This window comes from Malurus melanocephalus, unplaced genomic scaffold (assembly GCF_030028575.1).
Source record: "Malurus melanocephalus ecotype Western Australia unplaced genomic scaffold, MMel_1.1 scaffold_6, whole genome shotgun sequence".
In the NCBI taxonomy this organism is placed as follows: Eukaryota; Metazoa; Chordata; class Aves; order Passeriformes; family Maluridae; genus Malurus; species Malurus melanocephalus.
The window spans coordinates 7,091,546-7,099,493 of record NW_026623238.1 but is presented as its reverse complement, the minus strand read 5'-3'; the positions used below and the strand labels follow the sequence as shown (position 1 = coordinate 7,099,493).

The window sequence follows — 7,948 nt, the reverse complement described above, 5'->3', positions numbered from 1 at the left end:
GTTTTGTCTTTGTCCAGAACACAATCACTCGATGACATACTTTCCTCTGTAATTTTAATAGATATTATGACTTTAGCATGCTGCAGTTTTACATGACGTGTCTGTTTGGTTTGTCCTGTTCCATTATTCAGGACTTAGGACGCTGCTGAAATCTGAGAAAATTTTGAAAGCTAAATTAAACCAAGTAAACCAAGTAAATATTTTCAAAAGAAAATAGATATTCAACCTATTAGGTGGTATAAATATTAAACATCATACTGTTTTGTTGATTATTGCCTATGTTCTTCAAGGAAAAAATAAATAAAATGTACTTTAGAAACTATCACAACCTATAAAACTGGTTTACATATTTGCACAGAAGCAATGGAATACCACAACAGCATCAAAGTATATGTTATTTCCTATTTATTGAATCCTTTCTATTTTTAAGAARTTATAATAATGTCAGCTACGAATTGTAACTTCATTGCTCARTCTATCTGGTRCTTTCTTAATTTACAAAATGTCAGYTTTCAGTGAAAGTTGATACTGTATCTAGGCTCAAACTAGACAGACTAATAAWGAAGCTGAAACGAGCAGAACTGTAACTGTGGGAATGAGTTGATTTAATAAGGTTAACATCTGTCACTTCTAACAAGTTTAGCATTAAGACCCTACATATCAAGATCCTTTGCCAGGTTCAAGATTAGTTGTTAGTGAGAAATACCAGCAGAAAATGTCAATGTCTTTGGCATCTGTTTCAAGTGGAAAAAAAGTTCCCAAATGGTGTTATTTGTCTTTACTGATGACATAATGGATATTACAGGAAGGAGTAATATTTCTATGGTACTTCAGCGATAGTTGCCCTAAGAATCAGGGCCAAGCTGGCTTGCAGTGCCTTTAGCAGAGGGTGTGAATACCACATTGGAACTGTTTTCTTGAGGCCTCTGTGTAGCCTCAAGATTACGTGTATTTTAAAACAAGTGTTTTAATTTTTCTTTCCTGTTCTCTTTACCYGTGTTCAGACTTGTTTTATGCAAACCCATGAGAAATTATGATCCTCTACTGGCTTGATCCCTCCTGGCTCTACTTAATTTCTCCCTTGAAATAATATAGGTAGAAGGCTAGAGAGGAGTCATGTAAGAAAAGATCTATAGCAAGCATTAAGCCTTCACTATTTGTTTTTGGTATTCTTTGTCAAAAGTTGGTGATGCTTTCTGTTGCATCTTCACTCGCAAAATCCCAGTGACTGTACCTCAGATGACACTTTCTGTATAAAAGGGACACCACAAAGCATCTTCGGACACTGTTTTTATTTTAATGCTATTCACAATAATGAAAGTTTTAGCAAAAAGACATTTCCTGCAGTCTAACTACAGAAATCCTCTAACAATTGCATCATTCATTCCTTTTAAAGTCTAATCTAAGTTAACTTAGATTTCAACCTATATAACTTAGGCAGTTTACTCCTTATCCTGTCCAACCATGGATGCTGTAGCTCAAACTCTTCATTCTGAAGGMTCTTTTCCTCCCATTTTTGCCCAATCTGTCCTTGAGACTATGAACAGAGAACTCTCCACATGGAGGCTTGGTTCTAACTGTTGCATTGTCTCAGATCTTCTTTTTGGCTGGCTTCCTGAGATCTGCTGCTTTATATATTCAGTAATACGTGAGTGTGAGTTGGCTGAGCTGAAGGGGTAATGACATGATAATCTAATGAGAATCTCTTTCCTGTTGCTAAGCAATAAGGTAGGAACTTCCCTTGCTAAATATAATCTATGGGAGTAATTAGGGAGAGATTCATGGCTGAGGCAGTTCAATAGACTGTGTTTTCTTAGACATTCCTGCGACCCACAAGTGCTAATTGCAAGTGCTGGAAGTGTGCTGACTAACTTTTTATACCTTCGTACYCAACATTGGTGTGAAGGATTACAAAGAGAGGAAAAAACCCAMAAGACAATCACACTTGCAGAAATCTTCAGCCTTAAGTGATACATTTGGAGTGCAGATTAATTTCCCAGATAAATTACTCCCTTGTTTATTTTTACATCTGTATTTTACTATAAAACAAGATATCTACCCTCAAAAAACTTAAATAGACTAACTCTGGAAATGTTCCTCCCTCCTGCAAATTCAGTGGCACATAAAACTAACAAAAAGTAATTTCTTTCCTCCACAAAAAGCTGTTTTATTTCAGTCTATAGTCTGTTCATTGTAGCAACAGGTCAGAGTGCAAAAATTAAAAGCCAAGAAGATAAAAAAATAAAAGATAAAAAGAAAAAAGTGCATTGATTAAAGGACTAAGTCTCCTGGGCATAAAAGGAAATTGTATCTCATTACCACAGAATTTTATACATAAATATCCTTTGCAATTCTTAACACACAGAACATTTTTCAGTTCTGTGGGTACTCACTTGTCATTATAAATATAGTGAGAAATAAACAGGAAAAAGTACTATCTGTCAAACTCTAAGCTATGTCTGTCTCATGGTATTAAAATTAATGTAGAGTTATATCTTAGTGAAAAGCATGACTTCTRAAGGCATATGCCTTTGGATTATTTTAGTAGAAATTTTTAGAGTTTGTGAATATTACATAAATTTCATTTATGCTTAAAAATCAATTATTCTGTATTCTATCCAATATAATAATTTGTCATGTTAGATGTGTTTTCTTTAGCTGAACCTTTCTAAATTTGGAATTTCCAGGATTATAATTTAATAAACTGAGTATTGGAATGGCATCTTGACTGACTGGATTCACTTTCTTCTCCATAATACATGAAATATTCTTAATTGGTCTTTTCAAAGGCTTATTATAGATATATTGCATGTCTCACCTGATATACTCGAAGCAGATTGTTTTCCAGCACTTTCYACATCATTTTCTATACATCACAGGGGAGCAGAGATGTGTGAATCTGTCTAAAAATATATAGGTCTGTTTAAATTTTTATGGGGTAGCAATGGGATTCATTTTCAAACTGAAATACTTTTGAGTTGTTTCGTTAATTTTTACCCCCTTTTCCAAGTTTTTCTCCACCTTCTTTTTTTCTCAGAAATGAGTTAAAACCAATACAATACTTTGTATTTCACGTACTAAAAATATATTTGTTAAAGGAAGCTGCATCTTGAAAGAAAAAACAGTCTATTTCCAAACCAAAGGGACTGTACACTCTTCGTTTTGAAGACTGATTACAGTTTTATCACAGAGCTACTATGAACATCTAACTAAAATTCACCTGTAGCACTGAAGTTGTGTGTTACCATCCAGCTCTTAAATGAGAAAATACACTCTTAACAGTACTGTTGCTTGGTTGGCTTTGAGTTAGTTGCAATTGGAATTGAATAAGAGCAGAARATAAATTGTTATTGCAATATACCACAAGACATTGTCAACTGTATTTTTTTTTCCATTTCTTGGTGAACTCTGCATTTTATGGCTTGTAACATGCATTGCAAGATTCCATTGCATGAAAAATAATTTATCAGAAGTGCAGGCAGAGAGAGAGAGAACATTGCATTTTGGTATGTGGAAATGAGAAATGACAAGAATTAGACTTATTTGGTGCCTTAGACTGGTGTTGTTTTTGTGTTAAACTCAAAGAAGCTACCTTGGTCTTAGAAGTCCCTCAAATTGCTGCCTGTAGGACATCTGCTTTTTACAGCAGACAGAGAACTTGCCTAGGTGAGCCACTCATCTTTTGGGAAGTAGGGGAACTGTTTAGGAAAAACACTTCCTGCTGTGGTGCCAATGTTTATGGAACATAGTGGAGCAAATGGCATTTAAGTTTAAGTGATAATATTCAATGCAAATTGAAGACTTTAAGTTTCTGAATTTGAGAATGGAAGTTAAACAAGGTTTCATACTGCTTAATTGATAATTTGGTATCAATCCTCATACAAGTACTTCTTTCAATGGATATTTCCTTATAGTTAAACTGGTGCCAAAATTAGGTGATTAAGCATATTGAAAACTAATCCATGTTCAAATCATTGAAGATTAGTTAGAAAAAAAGGTAGATTATAATAGATAAATAATGAGATGGGTTAATAAAGTGCTGAAAGATGATTAAAAATAAATTATTAAGACACCAGTGGGTGGTGAATAAACCATTGGKATTAACTATGGAAATTACTTTGAACAAACAGATTGGAAAAAARCACCAAAAGTAGCGTGAATATAGAAGGAATGGTATTGTCTATAATTTTGCATCATATCATGACAATATAAAAAACAGTCTTTATAGGTCAGGCAATAATCTCAYATGGACTGACTGCAGCTAACCATGYAAAGTGTCTCCTATCAAAGCAGAGAGATTTAAATGAAGACTGCAAATGTTATATTGGTGTTTGTTAACAGCTTGCAAAAAAWTTTATTTTTGCTAATAATGGTGGCCATTAAAAATGTTTTCTGCTGGTGTTTATATGTTATAAAATACAGGAAAAGCTAAGGTAGCAACAGTTGTAGAATAAGTTAAGCAAATTTATTTGAACTCTGATATTCCCGCTCAGTAACTATCTTGCAAGAAAAGGCAGAAGCATCTGTTTCTGTGCTTCTTACAGCTTCCCTATGTGGCCTAGGTAACTGGAATGTGTGAATAAATACATAAATAAATCAAACSCAAAGTCCTAAATGGAGCCTGTTAGCTGCCACTGAGGATATCTTCACCAACTGGACACATTTCCTCAGTGTCCCACTGGCATTAAAAGGTGAGACACTTTGGTTCATCAGCATATGGGACATGCTAGAATGAAAAAAGGTGTGAAAGAATGAGGTGTAGCTAAAGATAGGCCCTTGACAGAGATCAGCAGAATTGACTCTTGGGAATGCATTTTACGTCATGGGTTTTTTTGCCATCCTTAGGGCTGTTGTAAATTTCAAGGGGTCTCTTAGGTGAGTTTGGCATTGTAACACCCAACTAGAAGGGCAGATGGTAAAGTGAATCCATCCACTGTATGCAGATTTTGCTATTGACAAGTGTTGAATCTAAGTATAATACCTACATTTATTGGGGGGAAAGTGTATTCAAAACCATATTGATTAAATAGAAAAATTTTGCTGACTTTTCCTATGTAACCRCTTTTCTTAATTTCATGTGCAAAAGCATACTAATTTTTTTATCATATACCACCAATCACTGCATTTTCATAGGAGTTCTGTGTTCTTTTGTTCTGTGACTATAAACAGTCTAGACTATAGACATTGATATTGTGGAAAAAAATATCAGATATAGATAGATTCTATATTATGTCAGTTTGTGATCTAAAAACTAGTGTTCTAGGGGATTTTTTATGTATCACCAAGCAAAAATGGCTAGTAAAAAAACCAAAAACCAAAAACATGCTGCATGAACAGCATCAACTTCTATAATACTTCTATGAGGTAATATCAAATATATTAATGACTCCTGACCATGCACTTTAGGGTGAAATCTTTTACCTTCCTTAACAATTTAGATGACAAAAAGGTCAAGAACACGTTATTAACAAATAAGAGGTAAATTTATATTTTTTAGTTCATTGGAAAATGTTCTTTTTCCTTACAGCTGTGTGTACTCATAAGCTCCTCARCAACTAAAAACCTTAACATAATTTCAATTTTTAAAAAATCTGCAGCTTACTCACTGTTAATATTAGCCCACTGTTTGCAATTGACTTGTATACTATTATTTATTGTAGRCTGCTGTCTTATGAATGGCAACTTTGCAGTGAAAAAAGTGTTTTAAATGATTCTTGGGTTTAAATAGTTGAAATACTTCTTTGCAACACATTTTTATCCATAGAAAAAGAGAACCCAACACTGCTATTTTATTTTTTTTTTCTCCTGGAATTCTTCTCCTTTATTTGAAAAAAMCCCAAACCCCACATCCCTGTATTTAAGATACGCAGTTATTACTAAAATTCTTAAAACAAATTATATTGTATTGTTTCTCCATATATGTCTGATATTCTAAATTAGTAGATATTTTGTAAGTATTTGATATACCTGGAACAACACTCTGCTCCTGTGGCATGCTTGAACAAAAGCTACACTTGTGAAAATATTTAGATTAAATTAATTTTTTTAAGGTATTTTAAGATATCCTTTCATAGCCTGTATTTAGCTAACTGCATACATAATGCTGTGCTCTGGGGGTAAGTTAGTATACCAACAGARCATTACCTGATCTGTTTTTATGTTTCCTAATGGGAAAAAAAGGCAAAATGCCCATGCATATAATGAAACTGAAACAGAGAATCTGACAAATAGCTTAATTAGCAATATTGAGCTGTTTTTCTACTAGCCATAATAGCAGTATATTAAAATAATTTGTCTTTCTTCCTATCAAAACCAGAACACTAATATATTTTGAGTAATTCCTACAAAGCTCAGTTTCAGACTGCCACAATTATACAAAAAACCTGCTATATTWGGATGACTCAGTATAGAACAAGCCACAGCTTGTTAAATCATATTACTATTTTGGTTTTGTTTCTTTTTTTCATGGAGAAAGTTTTGAGGCCATTCTTGGAATTCCTGCCAGGGTAAAATCAGAATCACAGCTGGGGTAGAAGGTCTGTGATTTCCAGGGAATATGAAGATATTTCAGATATGCAGGAAATTAATACCTTAAAGGAACAAAATGTAAAGGTTGACAAAAATCCAAGTCTTATCTAGTGCTGCAAAAGTTTGTAGGTACAACTTTATATAACAATGACAAACTGTCAGGAGCTTGGGGGTAGTGATGAACAGATATCAACAGAGAAATGATTCGTGTTAGATATTTGGATTTTGCATCCCTACATACAGATGCATTCAGSATACAGGAAACATTCAGTTTAGAAAAAAAATGGAGAGTCAATACTGAACAAGTTCAAAATATTTTCTTTTTCTTTCCTATTTGGTATTCACTTTCACCACCCACTTTTGGAAATCTGTAGAAAAACAAGTTACACCAATACATATCCCTTTCACATATCTGATGAGAGCAAACATGAATCAGAACATATTAAGAACAAGTGTTAGCATTGCCTGCTATCATTAACCTACATCTTCATCTTAGAAATCTATTTCAAGGTGTGCATTTGTATTTATGTAAACTCCCTTTTTTTTTTTTTTTTTTTTTTTTTTTTTTTTTTTTTTTTTTTTGTATTTTTGTTTTTTGGGGTTTTTTTGAATTTTAGCAGAGGGGTTATTTGCTAACTAAATATGTTCTTTCTTTACTATACAATGTGGATGATTTGATCTTTTGGTATTTGTGCAATTCTTTCCATTGTTGTTGATCAGAGTCGTCATGTTGATGTGTGACTAAATATTTTATTTCCATCAAATATGGTATAAAACACATATATAGGAAAGAAATGCTTGGAACAATTATATTTTAGTATTCTGTGAGTTTTGCTGGTTTTTTTTTTTCTTTGTTTTGTGGAATCTTAATTATACCCCTTTCCAGTGCAGTTTTGCCTTTTGTTTGGCACTGACATACTGGTACTGCTACTAGTGGGCTGTGCAATAAATTAGTGAAAAGCCTTGTTTAATTGAACGTTCTTTTATTGGCTTTTGTTTGTAATTTTTTTTTGCTTGCATTTGTAATCATTAGCTTATAATTGCAATCTGTTAGGGTGGGATGTTTGTACACCTGTTTTATTTTCAGTCAATAGAGACTGTTGTACAGAACAAGACAATAATTCCCAAGAAAGGACATACAAAACAGAATTGAAAAAACATCACTAAGATCCAACATTTTCTTACAAAGCAGTCTGGGGACTTTGTAGAGAGATACGAAGGACAAACAAATTTTACAGGCAGTGAGACAGAAGAAGAAAGAAGGAAAAGGCTTGCTCTGCTTTAGGAAGAGATATGATGAAAAATACCTGTAGATTTTAGATGAAAGTGGTAGAAAAACATACTATGTGAAATGAATAAAGTGCAAATTAGTTGTTATTTTTAGAGGGAACTGAATATCAAATGCCAAATGAAATGGAAC

The 7,948-nt window shown here is 33.3% G+C and overlaps 1 protein-coding gene across 1 annotated transcript in view; it reads left to right on the top strand.

Annotated features, from left to right (window-relative positions):
* Window positions 1-7,948, top strand: part of CSMD1 (CUB and Sushi multiple domains 1) — a gene marked incomplete at its 5' end in the record, with an annotated part of 494,218 nt that overhangs the window by 43,721 nt on the left and 442,549 nt on the right. The window lies entirely within an intron of this gene.